The sequence below is a fragment of the Macaca fascicularis genome, chromosome Y, assembly GCF_037993035.2.
Source record: "Macaca fascicularis isolate 582-1 chromosome Y, T2T-MFA8v1.1".
Classification (NCBI taxonomy): Eukaryota; Metazoa; Chordata; class Mammalia; order Primates; family Cercopithecidae; genus Macaca; species Macaca fascicularis.
Genome location: NC_132903.1, coordinates 7,026,139 through 7,044,616, shown reverse-complemented (window position 1 = coordinate 7,044,616; position 18,478 = coordinate 7,026,139).

Sequence of the window (18,478 nt, the reverse complement as noted above, 5' to 3'; positions counted from 1 at the left end):
GTCTACATAGGTGTTAAATATAAATGTTATGCATCAGGTAGCAGGTCTGCACATTGCAGAACTGTAAAAGGGTTGGCTTGTTTTCACATGAGACTTTCCTTGTTTCCATAATGCAGAGTTGGATGTAAGAGGACAAACACTTGAGGGATCAGTTATACTTACCATGTAAGTTTTAAGTATAGGGTCTATCCACTAAACCTATCACAAGCCATATGGATCTGTAATATCAATAGTAGTAAATCGTGACTTTTACTTTTGCCATTAATTACTATTGGTATTTTTAACTGTCATTTCCTTAGTAATGAGTTGGCACAATGGTCTTGCAAAATAATCATGACATTTTTGTCATGAAAACATATGATATAATTACTCTTTACTGATATCTTAATTAAAATAACAGATTATATAATTGAAACATTGAGATAACGCTTGTGGGCCAGGAGCAGTGGCTCATGCCTGTAATCCCAGAACTTTGGGAAGCCGAGGCAGTCAGATCATGAGGTCAGGAGATCGAGACCATTTTGCCTAACACAGTGTAACCCCGTCTCTACTAAAAAATACAAAAAAATTAGCCAAGTGTGGTAGGCAGTGCCTGTAGTCCCAGCTACTCTGGAGGCTGAGGCAGGCTAATGGGGTGAAGTCTGGAGGTGGAGCTCGCGAGTCAAGATCACGCCACTGCCCTCCAGCCTGGGTGACACAGCAAGATTCCATCTCAAAAAAAAAAAAAAAAAAAAAAGAAAAGAAAGAAAGAAAGCTTGTGATGTACTTGACATAAATATTCAGTGTTCGGGGGTCCTGAAAACATCTAATCATTAACTTTGACTCTTCAACACACAAAATCAAAGCAAGGTTATCTTACCTCCAGATGGGTTGATATCTTTCTCTTACTTGCATAATTCTGTTCCTTTTATTTTCTTCTTAATTTGTCTGCTTTTTATAAATCACTGTGCTGTTAAATAGGCATTGGGAAGTGAAATATTACCTGGAGGATGTTAGCAACACTCTTGTGAGCTTGAAAGAGCAAAAGAAATAAAAATAAAAGTAAATTGGAGAAGACTGCACAAGCAAAACATTTTATTTGCACTGCTTCTTATAAAGGACCATCTTTCAAGCATGGGAATGCAGGGAGAGATGAACTAAGCTGACATCACTGTGGGTTACTCTTTATGTTGAAATCAAGAAAGCACGAAAAAAGACAAGGTAAAAAAAAAATGATAGTGAAAACCTAGGATGTAATTTGATACAAGTAGAGATTATACCCAATGACTAACAACTTCAGTAATAAAGACAATTTTTATTTATCTCATGTAATAGATCTGCAGAGGTAGACGGTTTCTGATTTGGTGAATCCTTCAGAGACGTTATCTTGGGATCCTCATCTCACTTCTCAGCTCCTTTCAGCATGTTTTCTCCTACGTCTGTGGTGGCTATGTGTTCTATGTGTAAGGTGTAAGCAGTTCACCTTATAAACAAGTTATAAGCACATTTTCTGTGTGAAGAATAATGAGACAGAGACTTAAATGTAAGAAGTAAAACTCTAAAACTTTTAATAGAAAACAGGAAAAAGCTCCACAACACTGGGTTTGGTCAGAATTTCTTACATATAATCCCAAAGACACAGGTAACAATAGAAAAAAGTAGAAAAATTTAACTTCATCAAATTTTTTGGCTGGGTTCAGTGGCTTGCACCTGTAATCCCAGCACTTTGGGAGGTTGAGGCAGGTACAAGCCTGGCCAACGTAGTGAAACCTCATCTTTATTAAAAATACAAAAATTAGCTGGGCATGGTGGCAGGTGCCTGTAATTACAGATTCTCAGAAGGTTGAGGCAGGAGAATTGCTTGACCCCAGGAGATGGAGGTTGCAGTGAGCAGAGATCATGCCACTGAACTCCAACCTCAGCAGCAGACAGAGACTACACCTCAAAAAAAAAAAAAAAAAAAAAAAAAGAAAGAAAGAAAGAAAAGAAATGCATCAAAAGACAATATCAGCAGGGTAAAAAAGCTGAATTCATGGGATGGTATAAAATATTTGCAAATTATATATGTTACGAGATTAGTATTCAGAATATAGAGAAAACTCAAACTCAACACCAACAAAACCTATTCAAAAATGAGCAAAGGATTTGAACATATATTCTCTAAAGAACATATACAAATGACCCACAGGCACATGAAAACATGCTCAACATCTCTAATTATCAGGAAAATGCAAATTGTAACCACAATGAGATACCACTTCACACCCATTGGAATAACCACTATTTTAAAAAAAGCCAAAAATAACAATTGTAGGCAAGGATGTAGAGAAATTGGAACTCTTGTAAACTGCTGTGGAAATGTAAAATAGTAAACTTACAGTAGAAAACACTATGGTGATTCTTCAAAAATTTGGAAATAGAATTACCATATGATCCAGTAATTCCACTTCTGGGTATATATCCCATAACGCTGAAAGCAAGGAGTTGAAGAGATATTTGTACACTTACGTTTATAATAGCATAATTCACAATAACTAAATTGCTATCATTATCTAAGTATTAAACTTAGCATCCATTAGCTCTTTTTCCTTATGCTCTCCCTCCCTCCACACCATGGTGGAACAACACAAACATAGTCTTTTCTATGTTCACCTCCTTTTAGGATTCTCCCAAGGAAAATGACAGCAAAATCATGGAAATATGTAAACAAGACACATGGCTTGTATTCAGACATCTAGTTTCTCTCACTAAGTTCTGGGAACTTTTCATCTTCCATCTATCATCTCTACCACCATGAGTAAAACCAGTGTCATCTTTACACAACATGCAGGAGTTAAAATAAAAATATGTGAGTGTTGATCAATACAGGAATTTCAATTCCCATGCCAAATTGTGCAATATTTCAAATGAAAGCATAACGTACATCTTTAAGATTATGATCCTGAAAAAGAAAACAAGATCTCTCTGCATGTGCTGACATAAAAGACCATTGATTCCAGATTGCTAATTGAAGTCATCATATTGCAAAACCTTGTGAATGCATAGAAAGAGATCTGAAAGACTTCTCAAATTAACATGGATTGGCCAGTTGCAGTGGCTCATGCCTGTAATCCTAACACTTTGGGAGGTTGAGGAAGGTGATGAGGTCAGGAGTTCAAAACCAGCCTGACCAACATGGTGAAACCCCGTGTCTACTAAAAATACAAAATTTAGCCAGGCATGGTAGTGAGTGCCTGTAATCCCAGCTGCTCAGGAGGCTGAGGCAGGAGAATCGCTTGAACCTGGGAGGCAGAGGATGCAGTGAGCCAAGATTACACCACTCACTATATTCCAGCCTGGGAGACAGAGTGACATTCTCTTTCAAAAAAAAAAAAAAAAAAAAAGAATAACATGAATTAAATAGTGGCAGAAAACACGATGAAGCAATTTGGGTGCATGGTGGGAAAGTCAACTAAGTGAATAGTTTCAGACTGAAGAAAGAGTGGTTAAATAGTAGTGATTTAGTATGCATTATTATTTTTTCTCACTCTATTTATTTTTTTTTCTTATTTTTCAAGGCCAGTAAGCAGATTATCTGAGAAAGCTAAATAACAAATAGCATGACAACAAAACATATACTTTTAAGAAAATACATTTTAAGACAGCAATTTATGCTTCAGATTAACAAATATACAAAATAAGTCTTTGTGTCAGAGTCTAGTTTTAGTGGGATAAGTAGAAAAATTTAAAAGTTCAACATAACATCATCTTGTAAAGCATTTTCCATAAAGAAACAGTAACTTCAATATAAGGTAGTCTTTTTAACCCAATATGTACCATTTTCAGGTCGCAATGTAAATTATTACCATCCTAGATTTTTATTTGTTCGTTTTCTTTTGGTTAAAGATCTTTTTGAATGAAGGAAGGCCACAGGCAATATCTCAGTTCTGCAGAACCCTGAGTAATGGAGGCTGATTGGTATTGAATACTGCCAAATTCCCATACGCACACAAGATAGAGACCACTAATACGTCCCAATATTATTTTATTCCCATTTAAATGCATGCGTATCTATATTCTGAAGCCTCTAAAATTGATACATGTATTAAAGCATATATTTGAATCTCTTTTGGGTGGCGATTTTCTTAATAATTTTCCCATAATTGTGTTATTTAAGACACATGTTTCTTCATTTAAATTTTTTTGTTTCCATTGGTGTTTTGGGGAAAGCTGGTATTTGGTTACATGCGTAAATTGTTTAGTGGTGATTTGTGAGATTGAGCAGTATACACTGAACCCAATTAGTAGTCTTTTATTCCTCACTTTCCTCCTACCCTTTCTCCTCAGCCCCCAAAGTCCACTGTATCGTTCTTAGGCCTTTGCATCCTCACAGCTTAGCTCCCACTTATAAGTGAGACCATACAATGTTTGGTTTTTCATTCTTGAGTCACTTCACTTGGAATAGTAGTCTCCACTTCCATCTAGGGTTCTGCGCATGCCATTAAGTAATGTCTTTTTATGGCTGAGTATTATTCCATTAGTTATATAAACCAAAGTTTCTTTATCCGTTTGTTGACTGATGGGCAATTGTTTAAGACACATATTTCTAACAGTATATGTGGCTACACAAACTGCTGTGTGGGTAACATTACATTTTTGTAGGAAAGTAGTACCTATAGCATAGTAAGACATTTTTATTTAATTTATTTATTTATAGTTATTTATATTTATTTATTTATTGAGACAAAGTCTGGCTCTGTTGCCCAGGCTGGGGTGCACTGGCGCGAAGTCTCGCTCTGTGACCCAGGCTGGAGTGCAGTGGCATGATCTCGGCTTACTGCAAGCTCTACCTCTCGGGTTCACACCATTCTTCTGCCTCAGCCTCCCAAGTAGCTGGGACTACAGGTGCCTGCCACCACGCCTGGCTATTTTTTTTTTGTCTTTTTAGTAGAAACGGGGCTTCACTGTGTGAGCTAGGATGGTCTCAATCTTCTGACGTCGTGAACCACCCGCCTTGGCCTCCCAAAGTGCTGGGATTACAGGCATGTGTAAGACTTATTTTACTACACACTCCATTGACCACCTACCACCTCTTGGTGAGCTGAGCTGTGGAAATGTGACACAAAGAAGTGGCCTGGGATCTGAAGGCAAAAGACAAGCTGTGGTGTCCTGTTTCTATAGGAAAATTAATTGAGGTCAAACTTCTGCCAAAAGCAAGTGAGTTCTTATTAGAAGGAGCCATGCAGTCAGTTCAAAATGATTCTTGGATGACATGGGGTATCGCTCAGTGCTTCCCAAGTGTCAGCATGAATGTGCCTACCAATCCCTTGAGACCCTGCAGAAATGCCGATTCTAACTCAGGGCCTGAGGTTTGGCAGTGAAACCCACTCCCAGCAATGGCTCTGTTGGTGATTACAGAACCACATTTGGAGGAGTAAAGACCTACAGTGGCTCTGGAATGCTTTTTGCTCAGAGCCAGGCTTTGCTGTTCAATGACTGCCCACTAAATGGGGCCATTTGAACACACTGGCACCATGTCTAAGCAAAAGGAAAATCCTATTATGTTATCAGCTTTAATTAAGACAGTGAGATGTCATAAAATTTATCCTTTAGTGTGCACAATAAGTGTTTTCCTAGTATATTCACAGAGGAGTGCAATCGTCAACACTATCTGTTCCACAACATTTTCATCTCCCACAAAAGAAATGCTGCACTTATTAGCAGCTGCACCCAGCTTTGCAAACAGTAATCTCCTTCCTTCACTACTGATTGGCATTTCATATCAATGGGATTTCATATTCTAGGTATTCCATGTCAATTTCATATCAATAGAATCTCACAGACTCTTTTGCAATTGCCTAATTTCACTTAGCATCAAGCTTTCTTTGTATGTTTCAAATGCTTAATATTACAAATAATTCCAGTAAAGATCCTAGAAAAATACCACTGCAAAAACAACATATAGAATATTCATAAATAACCTGCAGAAAAGTGATTATGAATAATCTGTGGATTATACAATTTTTATAAAAAAATAGTAGTTTGGTGATTGGTATAACACTGAAAGAAAATTCCATTTTATTAAAAACATGATGGTATTACTTTGAGAATAATATATAAATGTAATTACATATGAGAGATTATAATTACATATAACATCGTATTACATGTTATCATAATATAGGTAGTATTATAATCTATAATATATATTAAATATGAGCATTATCAAACATTAATATACAATGTAAAATAAATCATAATATATAATATAGATATACAACTTATATAATCTATGATTATATGTTGTATATTATAAAATATATTATAAAATATGTATTTAAATATATGTATGTTATAGATAAATACATAAAGTATAATATACTTATTAGGTATTCAGGTATTATATAACATAATATATCATGTATTAATAACATATTAATACAAATATTATATATAACATAATGTGTGTATGTATTGTGTGTATTCTTATATGTAAATGTTAGTATAAATATTCATATAATAATATAAATATTATAGATAACATGTATATGTACTATATGTGTATACTTCTATACAATTTATATTAATATAAGTATAACATTTATGTACCCATTATAATGTGTATATGTATTATATGTGAATAATATAAATATAATATTTATATATTTTTATATTACATTAATTATATATTTATATATTTAACAGAATATAATATTTGTATATATGTATGTAAATATTGCATAAGTATACATATATAAAAATATAAACTATATGTAAATATTTATATATAAGTATATGTATATATTGTATAAATATAAATATATAAAAATATAAAGTATACATAAATATGTATAAATATACATATGTAAGTATATATAAGTATATATACATATAAATATAAAAAAAGATCATATATTCACTTTTATATGTATATAAATATAAATGTATAAATATATCAAACTATAAAGATATATAAATGTTTTATTAGATAATATTTAACAAATTATATAATGACATATGTTGTTATATTAAGTAATTATATATTTTTGTGTGTGTGTGTATGTGTGTATGTGTGGTGCAAACATATATAATGTCCAGTAAGGTTCACAGTCTTACACTGAGAACATGAGCATAATGGGAATAGGTGTTTCATATTTTGAGCTGATGCCACTAAAAGCATTCTCATTTAGACCTGTCAGTGGATAGCTGTTTCTGCGAATTGCTGCAGATTTCCAAGTGTTTCAAAAACCACCTCCAAAAATACTGTTTAACCTCTATGTAGGCAACAACCAACAGATACTCAAACAAAAGTACTTTACAAAATTGGTAGCTCATTCAGATGTCTAGTTTTCACCCTTCCTTGTATTTTACCATCTCCCTTTCTCTTTTTCTACTACTTGAAGAATGTTGCTGCAAAAACAATTTGGACTTATTGTGTTCCTCAGGATCACTTAGTAGTCCAATAAAAGCTATAAATCTTATGAACTAGTTTTTTTGATAAAATCTGTTCTCTCTTCCCCATGGTGGTAGAAAAAGAACAAAATTGTTTTAATAATTTCAACTGATTATTTTAATCAGACATATTGATACATTCTAGAGTTACATATCAATTGTGTAACGCATTTTGTCAGAATAATTCCCTCAAGTGTTTAATAATATGAAAGTTTCTTTTAATCAACAAACTGTTATTTGTGTAAAAATAACTTGATAAAAGAAAAATGTTCTGATTTCATTAACTTTGAGTGCTGGATATTTGGCTAAATTATCCTGCCTACACCTGAACTTGACAGAGTGGTGCAAAATGTAAAACCAACAATTTTCCTTGTAAATCAATCCTTCATTGAGGTTTATTACAGTGAGGAACTATTGCTTCTTAGATACTTTTTCATCTTCTTTCCATCAATAACACCATTCTTGGTTTCTGGCAATATACTACAATGGATCATTAGATAAATGCCTTTTTAATATAGGGAATTCAGGTGCGGTGGTAAAATGCTGTGATTGAGTAGCTTTCTCCTCTTACATTCCTTAAGCAGGAACTAGCTACAATGCTTTTTTCTTACTTATTCTGCTTGGGCTGCCCTCTTCCTGTGACTGTAAATGATGAAAGCACTTCCATTGTTTTATGAAAATACATAAATATTTTTATCTCTGTATTAAGTATTTCTCTATTCCCAAAGCTTGGTAATTGAGAAAGCCACTTCCATGCTACTGGTGCTAACTTAACTCTATTTTCTTCCCTAGCAGACATTTCTAAAATTGTCATAAAAATTCAGAATTGTTAATCATAGGTTTCCATTGATACCGATTACATATTGTCCCTCTTTAACAGTTTACTCTTTGATGCTTGCACAAAAATCAGGTCATTGAGGATAATCTGTAACATATTCAATGATGATAATAATACCTAACTGATTTCCTTTTCAAAGCAACATAACTATAATTCTCACTCTTATAAAGAGATTCTAATGTGCTGAACATCAGACTCCTCATAAGAAATGAGAAATTACTCAGGTCTTGAATCACTGTAGACTGACACATCATTACACACTCATTATTAGGATGGCTAAAAACAACCCCTTTTTAAGCTTCAGATTTGTGTGTTTATACACAGGAAAGGAAAGCACAAGATTCTTATGAGCTTCAAATTTTTCTGAGCAGTTGAATGATGAAAGAATGAATAGGCAAGTGTACACAAGCTCCAGGGAATATAGTGCAAATTTTATCAACCTTAAAATTGAATTCGCATCCTCAATGGCCTTCAAAAAGTAAATTCACGAATGAACTATAGTGCATCCAGCAAGAATATAACACCAAAAAGAAATGAGCTACAAAGCCTTAAGAGACACACAAGAAACTAAAATGCATGTTACTAAGTAAGGGAAGCTGCTCTGAAAAGGCTGCATATTGTATAGGAATATTCTGGAGAACTATGAATATAGTAAAACAATCTGTGGTTCCCAAGAACTGGCAGGAGGAAGGCATGAATAGGTGGAGAGCAGGATTTTTAGGGCAGTGAAACTATTCTGTGTCATGCTATTGAAGGATACATGCATTTTACATCTATCCAAACCCACAGAATGTACAACACTGATAATGAATCTTACTGTAAACTACTATAGACTTTGGATAATAAATGATGTTCCTGTGTGGGTCCATCAGTCGTAAATAATGTACCACTCTGGGGCTGGGTGTGGTGGCTCACACCTGTAATCCCAGAATTTCGGGAAGCTGAGGAGGGTTGATCACAGGGTCAGGAGATTGAGACCATCCTGGCCAATGTAGTGGAACTCTGTCTCTACTAAAAATACAAAAATTAGTCAGTTGTAGTGGTGCACACCTATAATCCCAGCTACTCGGGAGGATGAGGCAAGAGAATCACCTCAAACCAGGAGGCAGAGATTGCAGTGAACTGTGATAGTGCCATTGCACTCCAGCCTGGCAATAGAATGAGACTCCGATTCAAAAAAGAAAAAAAAAAAAATGTTACCACTCTCATGGGAGATGTTGACAATGAGGGAGGTTGTACATATGTGGGGTTAAGAGAGGTAAGGGTGCCCAGACACGGTACCTCATACCTGTAATCTAAGAACTTTTGGGAGATTGAGAGGGGTGGATGGCTTAAGCCCAGGAGTTTCAGACCAGCCATGGCCAATAAGGCAAAACCCTGTCTCTCCAAAAAAAAAAAAAAATCACCTAAACATGGTGGCATGTACCTGTAGTCCCAATTACTTGGGAGGCTGAGGCAGGAGGAACACCTGAGCCCAGGAGGTAGAGGCTGCTGTGAACCATGATCGTGCCACTGCACTGCAGCCTGGGTCATAGTTAGACCCTGTCTCAAAACAATAACAAATCAAAATAAGAGATATATGAGAAATCTCTGTTTTTTCCACTCAATTTTGCTGTAAAGCTAAAACTACTCTTAAAGTTTCAAAGTAGTAATAATAATAACAACATGAACAGCAAACAAAGCCTATCAATTTTAAATGCAATTGGTTGTCCTGAGATTTATGAAAAGGCGTATCATCTTGAACTTTTTAATAAAAGAAACATCATTGAAGGACAAATGATCTCATCACCCATGAGTAGTTCTCACTAGGAAGTTTCTGATCAATCATCAATCATCAATAATCACTTTGCCACCAATGATTAAGGTTTTGACATGTCAGGAAGGCATCACTGATCTGTGGAGTATGCAAATAATGCAAGCTTCCTAGTTTTCTTAACGTCAAAATGTCAGTTCACATGGTCAAATTATTAGTGAAGCACCTAAAGATTGTTGTTGCTGCAGATCATTTTTAATCCCATTCTTAGTGACAGCATTTCTGCTTTTCCATTAGTTAACATTTAAACGCTGGAAACCATTCTACTCTGGCTTTATAGTATAATCAATTATGGAAATACAATAACACTTCAGTATGATAAATTGTGGAAATTAACTGATATTCTATCATATGTTTTATTGTTGCAGCTGAAATTATCCCTGTCCATGTTCCTGAAACAGGTTTGAGACCTTGCATGGAATGATTAACATTCTAAATACATAAACCTTGATGTTCAGAAGGCTATCTGCAGCTGGACCACCTGATAGACGTAAGAGAATCTCTTTGTGATATATTTTGTTACACTCAGGTTGACTATTTTATCTCTATCTTATAAAAATGATAAAATCATACTTATAAAAATGATAAAATCATACTTTGCTCAATAGTTAGAAATTTCATCCAGAAAATCTCTAATGTTAAACATATGCATTATTCTATGGGCTTAAATTTTTTTGATTATGAAGAATTAATACTTCCAAGATTTGGTATGTTAAAATGGGGAGAGTGGAAAAGAAAGTAAAAATAGAGCTATAGGATGGGTTCAGATTGTCTCTATAACTTTGCAATAGCATTCCATTGCAAATATGGAAATATGTTATTTTAGAAAATGATTGTTAATATATAGTTGTTGAATACACCTTTTAACATGGTCTGATCATAAGAACTGATAATAAAACTCTAGATAGGTAAGTGAGTGTCTACCTTTGCTCACTGCTTTCTTTCCTACTAGGATGTCATAATTCTTCAACGTGTGATCAAAGTGTAGGAGGTAACACTGCAAGATGCTGTACATGAGAGAATTTGAAACCATTAAAACAGATAATTTATTATAAAATGTGTACCTTTTATATTCATTTATAATATCCTGCAAAGGAGAACGCTTCATAGATATCATCTTTATTTTCCCTAGCCAAGTTTCAAAAGTCTACATTAAAAATTGTGTACCTTTAAAATGCTGTGAGAAAGTATGCTTTCAGTCTGCCTGGTTTTAGAAGATCAGTGTTTTCCCCATACTGGTGATAGAATACCTCTCCAACTGTCCATGCTTCCATCCAAAAACAGTAACACATTCCACAAATACATTATCTACAAATAAAAAGGGGTGTTTTCAAATAAATTCTTGTATGTGTTCACTGTTACATACGTTATTAGGTGATTGAAGTGTCCTCATTTATGAACCACATATTAGAGATCAGATTTCCATAACATACAAGCCAAAAGTTATTTTTCTTTCAACAAAAAAATACAGATGTGACACAAAAACAGTATCCTCATTTTTAGACAAAAAACAAGTCTAACTCACCCTTCCCCAAAAAAGCCAAACCATGCAAAAGCTCTTGGCTCACAGTCACTGATAACATTATTGAAGAAGTTTGTTTTGGTTAAAAGTTAGAATTTAGTTTTTAGTAGCCCTTACCTCTTCCCTACAAAATTTAGCCAAGCTTTCAAGAGTTTTAAAACTCTTTTCCAGAAGGCTTTTGTCTACAAACCAAGACAGGCAGCCCACTCTGTGTATAAAATTCCTGGGCACCTTAAATTGGGCACTGACTTGGAGGCAGATGTCCAGAAAAGAATTTGTTGAGCATAATTAATGACTGCATAATGATAAAATGTTCCTGTCTAAATTATTACATTCATCATGCTCTCCAACTACCTTATTTTGCTATTAGAATGTACTTTGAAATAATGCAACTTTGGCCATGTTTGGGTTTTTCTGTAATCAAAATGCACTCAAGATAGGGTACTGTGGATCAGTTTCTGGGCAACTGGCCCATCCCTTTAGTCTGCCTGAATCTTTCAAGGGAATGAAGCTGTTTTATTAACAACAGCTATTGCAAAAAATGAGTTATTTACTGGGTTGTTTGAACAAGGGGAAATATTTTTTAACTTTTAAGTTCAGAGATACATGTGCAGGTTTTTTATATAGGTAAACACATGTCATGGGCGGTTTGTTGTACAGATTATTTCATCATCGAGTTATGAAGCCTAGTACCCATTAATTATTTTTCCTGATCCTCTCCCTCCTGTTACCCTCCATGCTCCATTGGTTCCCAGTCTGTGTTATTCCCCTCTACATAGGTGTTGTCCATGTATTCTCATTATTTAGCTTCTACTTACAAGTGAGAACTTGTGGTAATATTTGGTTTTCTGTTACTATGTAAATTTGCTAAGACAATGGCCTCCAGCTTCATCCATGTTCCTACAAAAAGGACATGATTTTGTTCTTTTTTACAGCTGCCATATTATCATGGTGTATATGTACCACATTTTCTTTATCCACTCTATCATTGATGGGCATCTTGATTCCATGTCTTTGCTATGGTGAACAGTGTTGCAATGAGTATATGTGTGCATGCGTCTTTGTAATAGAATAATTTATATTCACAACAGGGAAATAAAGAAATAAGTGTTTTCTCTTTCCCCATCTTCTAAACTAGAATCCAAAAAAGTTATTATCATTTGTTTTCACTGTAAAGAGGCTGGATTCAATTGTGCTGTAAAGAGCTTCTTGATCTTACTGTTTCAGGATTGATTTTGACTCTAAGGCAACATCTGAACAAAGGACATATTTATCATTACTGCACATCTGCTGACCTTTAGTCCATTTTTTAAAGTTTATTAATGTTTTTACATCCACAGTTCTTATACATCCGACCAAGAAAAATTTATTCCTGTGTCTGTGCTAATTTAATGCTAATTACCTCTGAAATGGTGGTAGTAGAAGCTCAGGTTCAACATGTTGATACTATTTGCTAAAGCAAACCATTAAATCATGTCGATGATCAGAGAGGTTTTACAAATCGCAAAATCACTTATATGGATTTTATATCTGAAACAAAAAGTCTTTCCACAGGAATTTTCAATATTAGAATGGCCAGTCTTCTTTTCATCCATTTCTGTATATGCATGTGTGTGAAGAAACACACAGCCACACTCATTTGTAATATTCTGCAAAGGAGAATCCTTTGTATGTGTCCTCAACTTTATTTGCCCTAGCAAAGGTTCAGCTATTACAAGAAAAAAACACACACACACACACACGAACATCACAGCTATCATTGCCATTTACACAAGGGAGATGTCACCTTTGCCTAAGCACACTCAGGCATAACTCTATTTATTTAATGATTATTTTTTTTCTTTGAGACGGAGTCTTGCTCTATCACCCAGGCTGCAGCGCAGTGGTGCGATCTAGGCTCACTACGAGCTCCGCCTTCCGGTTCACGCCATTCTCCTGCCTCAGCTCCCCGAGTAGCTGGGACTACAGGTGCCCACCACCACGTCCGGCTAATTTTTTTTTTTTTTTTTTTTTTTTTTTTGTATTTTTAGTAGAGATGGGGTGTCACCGTATTAGCCAGGATGATCTGGATCTCCGCTCAGACATGTCTTAAACTGCATTTGCAATGAAAAATATTATACCAGGGTATGAAGAGTGGTGTGGGTGTGGACAGGTTACCTTATATAGCTAAAACTTCCCTTTTGTGAAACAAAATGCAGGTCAACAATGACACAAAATGGAGGTAGCTATTGAGGAAGTCATTTCTTATACCTGGTAAGGGTTCCAGGTGCAAATGGGGCAAATACCCATTTTAGAATATAAAATTTCTTGCAGATTAATAAATTGATGATATATTCACTTTTTTTAAAAAAAGAACAGAACATATATAGAAATAAAGAAAAATGAAGCAGATCTTAGGATGAATAATGAAAAAGACATATTCAATGAGTCACAATTGATACATATCAAATACTTCTTTAAATAAAAGATATAATGAAATGTCAAAGTAGTAACACTTTTACAAAAGTATGTGCATAGTTTAAATATGATGAATATATATAGAAATATAGCACCAAATAAAATTTAGATCAATCTAAATCATAAATATATATAATAAATTAAAACTTAAATGTTAAAATTTATAAAATTCATATATAAGAAATACAGAAAACCAAACACCGCATGTTCTCACTCATAGGTGGGAACTGAACAATGAGATCACTTGGACTCGGGAAGGGGAACGTCACACACCGGGGCCTATCATGGGGAGGGGGGAGGGGGGAGGGATTGCATTGGGAGTTATACCTGATGGAAATGACGAGTTGATGGATGCTGACGAGTTGATGGGTGCAGCACACCAACATGGCACAAGTATACATATGTAACAAACCTGCACATTATGCACATGTACCCTACAACTTAAAGTATAATAATAATAAATAAATTAAATTTTAAAAAAAAAAAAAGACCAGAAGGGTCAATTTCTATGTTTACTAAAATAAATAAATAATAAACAAACAAACAAAAAAGAAATATAAAATGTATATTATATCATACATATAAATGTAGTACACAATAAAACAGATCACTCTAAATTATGACTATATGTAGGAAACGAGAACTATAATGTTAAAGTGGATACAATTTACATGTATGTAATATATATTATATACAGTTTACATATACAAGTGTAACAGCACAGAATAAAACAGGTTAATGTAAGTTACAATTGTACATAAAAAATGAAAACTAAAATATTAAAAGGCAATCATTTTCACATTATATTGAAATAATACAAAATGAGTGGCTTCCTGGCTGTGGGGATTAGTTCTAACTTTTTTGTTTGTTTGTTTCTTCGTGTTTATTTTTTTAAAGAGAGTCTCGCTCTGTTGCCCAGGCTGGAGTGCAAGTGACACGATCATGACTCACTGCAGGCTTAACCTCGCCAGAGCTCAAGCAATCCCAGCCTCCTGAGTAGCTGCGAATAGAGGCCTGAGCCACCACACTTAGCTACTTCCTTCCTTCCTTCTTTCCTTCCTTCCCTCTTTCCCTCCCTCTCTCCCTCCCTGTTTCCCTCCCTCCCTCCCTCCCTCCCTCCCTCCCTCCCTCCCTCCCTCCCTCCCTCCCTCCCTCCCTCCCTTCCTTCCTTCCTTCCTTCCTTCCTTCCTTCCTTCCTTCCTTCCTTCCTTCCTTTCCTTTTCTTCTTCTTCTTTTGTTTTTCTCTTTTTTTTGTATTTTTTGTAGAGATGGGACCTTACTTTGTTTCCCAGGCTGGTCTCAAATTGCTGAGCTCAAGCAATCTTCCCGCCTCAGCCTCCTGAGTAGCTGGGACTATGGGCCTCCACCACCAAACCTGGCTATTTTTTTTTTTTTCTGTTTTCTTCTGTATTCTTTTCTAGAGATGGGGCCTCACTTTGTTTCCCATGCTGGTCTCGAATTCCTGAGCTCAGGTGTTCCATTCTTCCTTGTCCTCCCAAAATACTGGGATTACAGGCATGCACCACCTCGAGCAACCTCCTCTAAGCTTAAAAGTTTGTTGAGCATTTGATAAGACATTAATATAGTTAAGCACATGAGCAAATGATCTCTATTTAGTATACAAACCTAACTCAATAGGAGTCAACGCATGAAGTAATAATGTTCAATATTAAGTATACCACCCCTTAGTAGTATAAATGTCATTTATTTACACATTAATATGTATAAGACACTAGAAGAGTGCTTTTCTTAAGTTATTTCATTCCATTCTTATTGCAACCCTATACAGTAGATGACATACAATTTTTACAGATGTTAAAGCTGAGTTCAAAGTGATGTTGCTCATGTTCAACACACAGCAGATCTATATCCTAAATTATTTTCTATATTAGTAAATCATAAAAATAAATTAAAATGCTGTTTTTATATACCTGCTCTATCTTAGCAAACCAGGAATATGATAATTCTTTATATTTTACTATATATATATGAAACTATCTAATATAACATACAAATAATCTAGATGACTTATTCTTCTGTATTTATGAATAGCTATAATTTAATCAAGAATACAAAATTTTATCAATGTTATTCTACATGAGCTATTTAATGTGGTAATGTGGCCAATAATTAAAATTATTGGCAAGAGATAGTAAAATAAACTGTGATTGTAGGTAATGTCATTGTCTATTAGAACATCCCACATAACCTACTTGAAACTATTGAAGGACCTTAAGTGAATGTACTAAAATACTCAGGTAAAATTCAATTTTGATAACTTATCATAAGGAAAAGGATTATTTTGTTTGAAACTAATTTGTTGAAAAGAAATTACGGCATCAAGACTATCAAAGTATAAAATTCTGAGAATAAAATGGCTGTGGAATATGTGGAACATATTTGAAGTAAATAAAAATATTTCTAAAACACACACAAAAAAATGCTAAAAAAATACGTAGTTAATAAAATGACCCTATAGCTAGGAAGAGCATAGAAGGACTTCTAATAACTACTTCTGATATGTTCTTTCTATTGTGATTTTGTTTCATTAATAAACATGACAGTATTCCCATTTCTAATTTATTACATTAAAATAAGCTATGATTAACTGTGGCAATGAGAATCAAGTCCTGATACTTTTTAATTTTAGGGACAACCAGATTATTCTCAGGGAATCTCTATGATTGTTGACAAAATTATCCTACTGAGAAATAATCTTTATTCTTATTTAAGTAATTTTTTTTCCCATGGAGATGATGGAAGGTAGGGAGCACTGCAAATTTGGCATTTAAAAATATATATATTTAATGTTTCAGAATTAGATTAGGCCCTTTTTGTCCAATACTATTTCTACATCGCTGTCCATACTTTGTTGAACCAAAGCATAAAAATGGGCAATTCTCCTATATCTTTGGATCTTCACTCTGAAGCCTCCCACATATATTCAAATACATTTGTATGCCTTTTATCCTATTAATCTGCCTCACATCCATGATTTTCAGCAAACTTTTAGGGATCCAAGAGCTTTGGCCCCGACACGTGGATTTCTGTATCCACAGGGTTCCTGGAGCAAGTTCCCTCCCTAACCTCAGACACTGGGGATAATTGTAGCTTCTTGTGCCCATTGTAGGAGAATATTGAAGATTAGAGGGGATTTAGCTGATACTTCTTTAAAATTAATTTTTATTCCTTGAAGTTATTAAAATTTAAACAGTGAATAAGATGACTTCTTTCCCCACTTAAGACCATAATTTCCTTGAGGGCAGCTGTATTTGTCTGCTGTGTCTCTTATTCGATATGTTCCCAGTGGGTCTATGTCCTGTTAGGAGCCAGGCCATACAGCAGGAGGTGAGCAGCCAGCAAACGAGTGAAGTTTCATCTGTATTCCCAGCCATACTCCGTCACTGGCATTACCACCAGAGCTCTGCCTCCTGTCAGATCATCAGCAGCATTAGATTCTCATGGGAATGTGAACCCTGTTGTGAACTGTCCATGAGAAGGATCCAAGTTCTGTGCTCATTATGAGAATCTAGCGCCTGATGATCTGTAACTCTCTTATCACCCCTACATGGGCATATCTAGTTTCAGAAAAACAAGCTTAGGGTTCTCACTGATTCTACATTATGGTGAGTTGTAAAATTATTTCATTATCTATTGCAATGTAATGATAATAGAAATAAACTGCACAATTCATGTAATGTGCTTGAATCATCCCGAAACCATTCCCCAAACCCCTGGTCCGTGTAAAAATTGTCTTCACTGAAACTGGTCCCTGGTGCCAAAAAGGTTGGGGACTATTGTCTTATAGTATCCAGAGTTTCCAGAACAATGCCTAAGGTGTAATAAACATTCAAAATTCTTAGGGAATGACAAATAAATGAAAATCCCTGCAGTATGAAGACAGAACTTCAACCCGTGGACATTGTTGCCCCTATGAACTGTGATTTTCGTAAGACTGGAGCTTCTTTGATTGGAGGAAAGAGCTTTGGTTTGCTAAGAAAAGCAAGAGTGCATTTTTGGGAGGACTTCTTACTGTCTCAGGATTATTAGGAGGCTACGAAATTGGGCTTGGGGATGGTCACTTGAGAGTAAGAAAGCAGAAACTACAATGAAAGCCAAAGAATTAGTCAGGCAAGATGCAGCTACTAGAATATCTTGGAGAGACTGTATATGGTGACTCATGCCTGTAGTCCCAGCATTTTGGGCTGCAGGATAATTGCTTGAGCCCAGATGTTTGAGAGCAGCCTGGGTAACATAGTGAGACCTCATCTCTAAAAATAAAAATAATAAATAATACAAACAATAATGGTGTAGAGGATCAATACTCTTCAAGGTGTCTACTCCTCTCATCAAAATTTAAATTTATGGAAGGGGAATCTCCCTAAGCTGTCATATGCCATGTGCTCCCCCTAGGCTGGGATACAAAAAAAAAAAATCT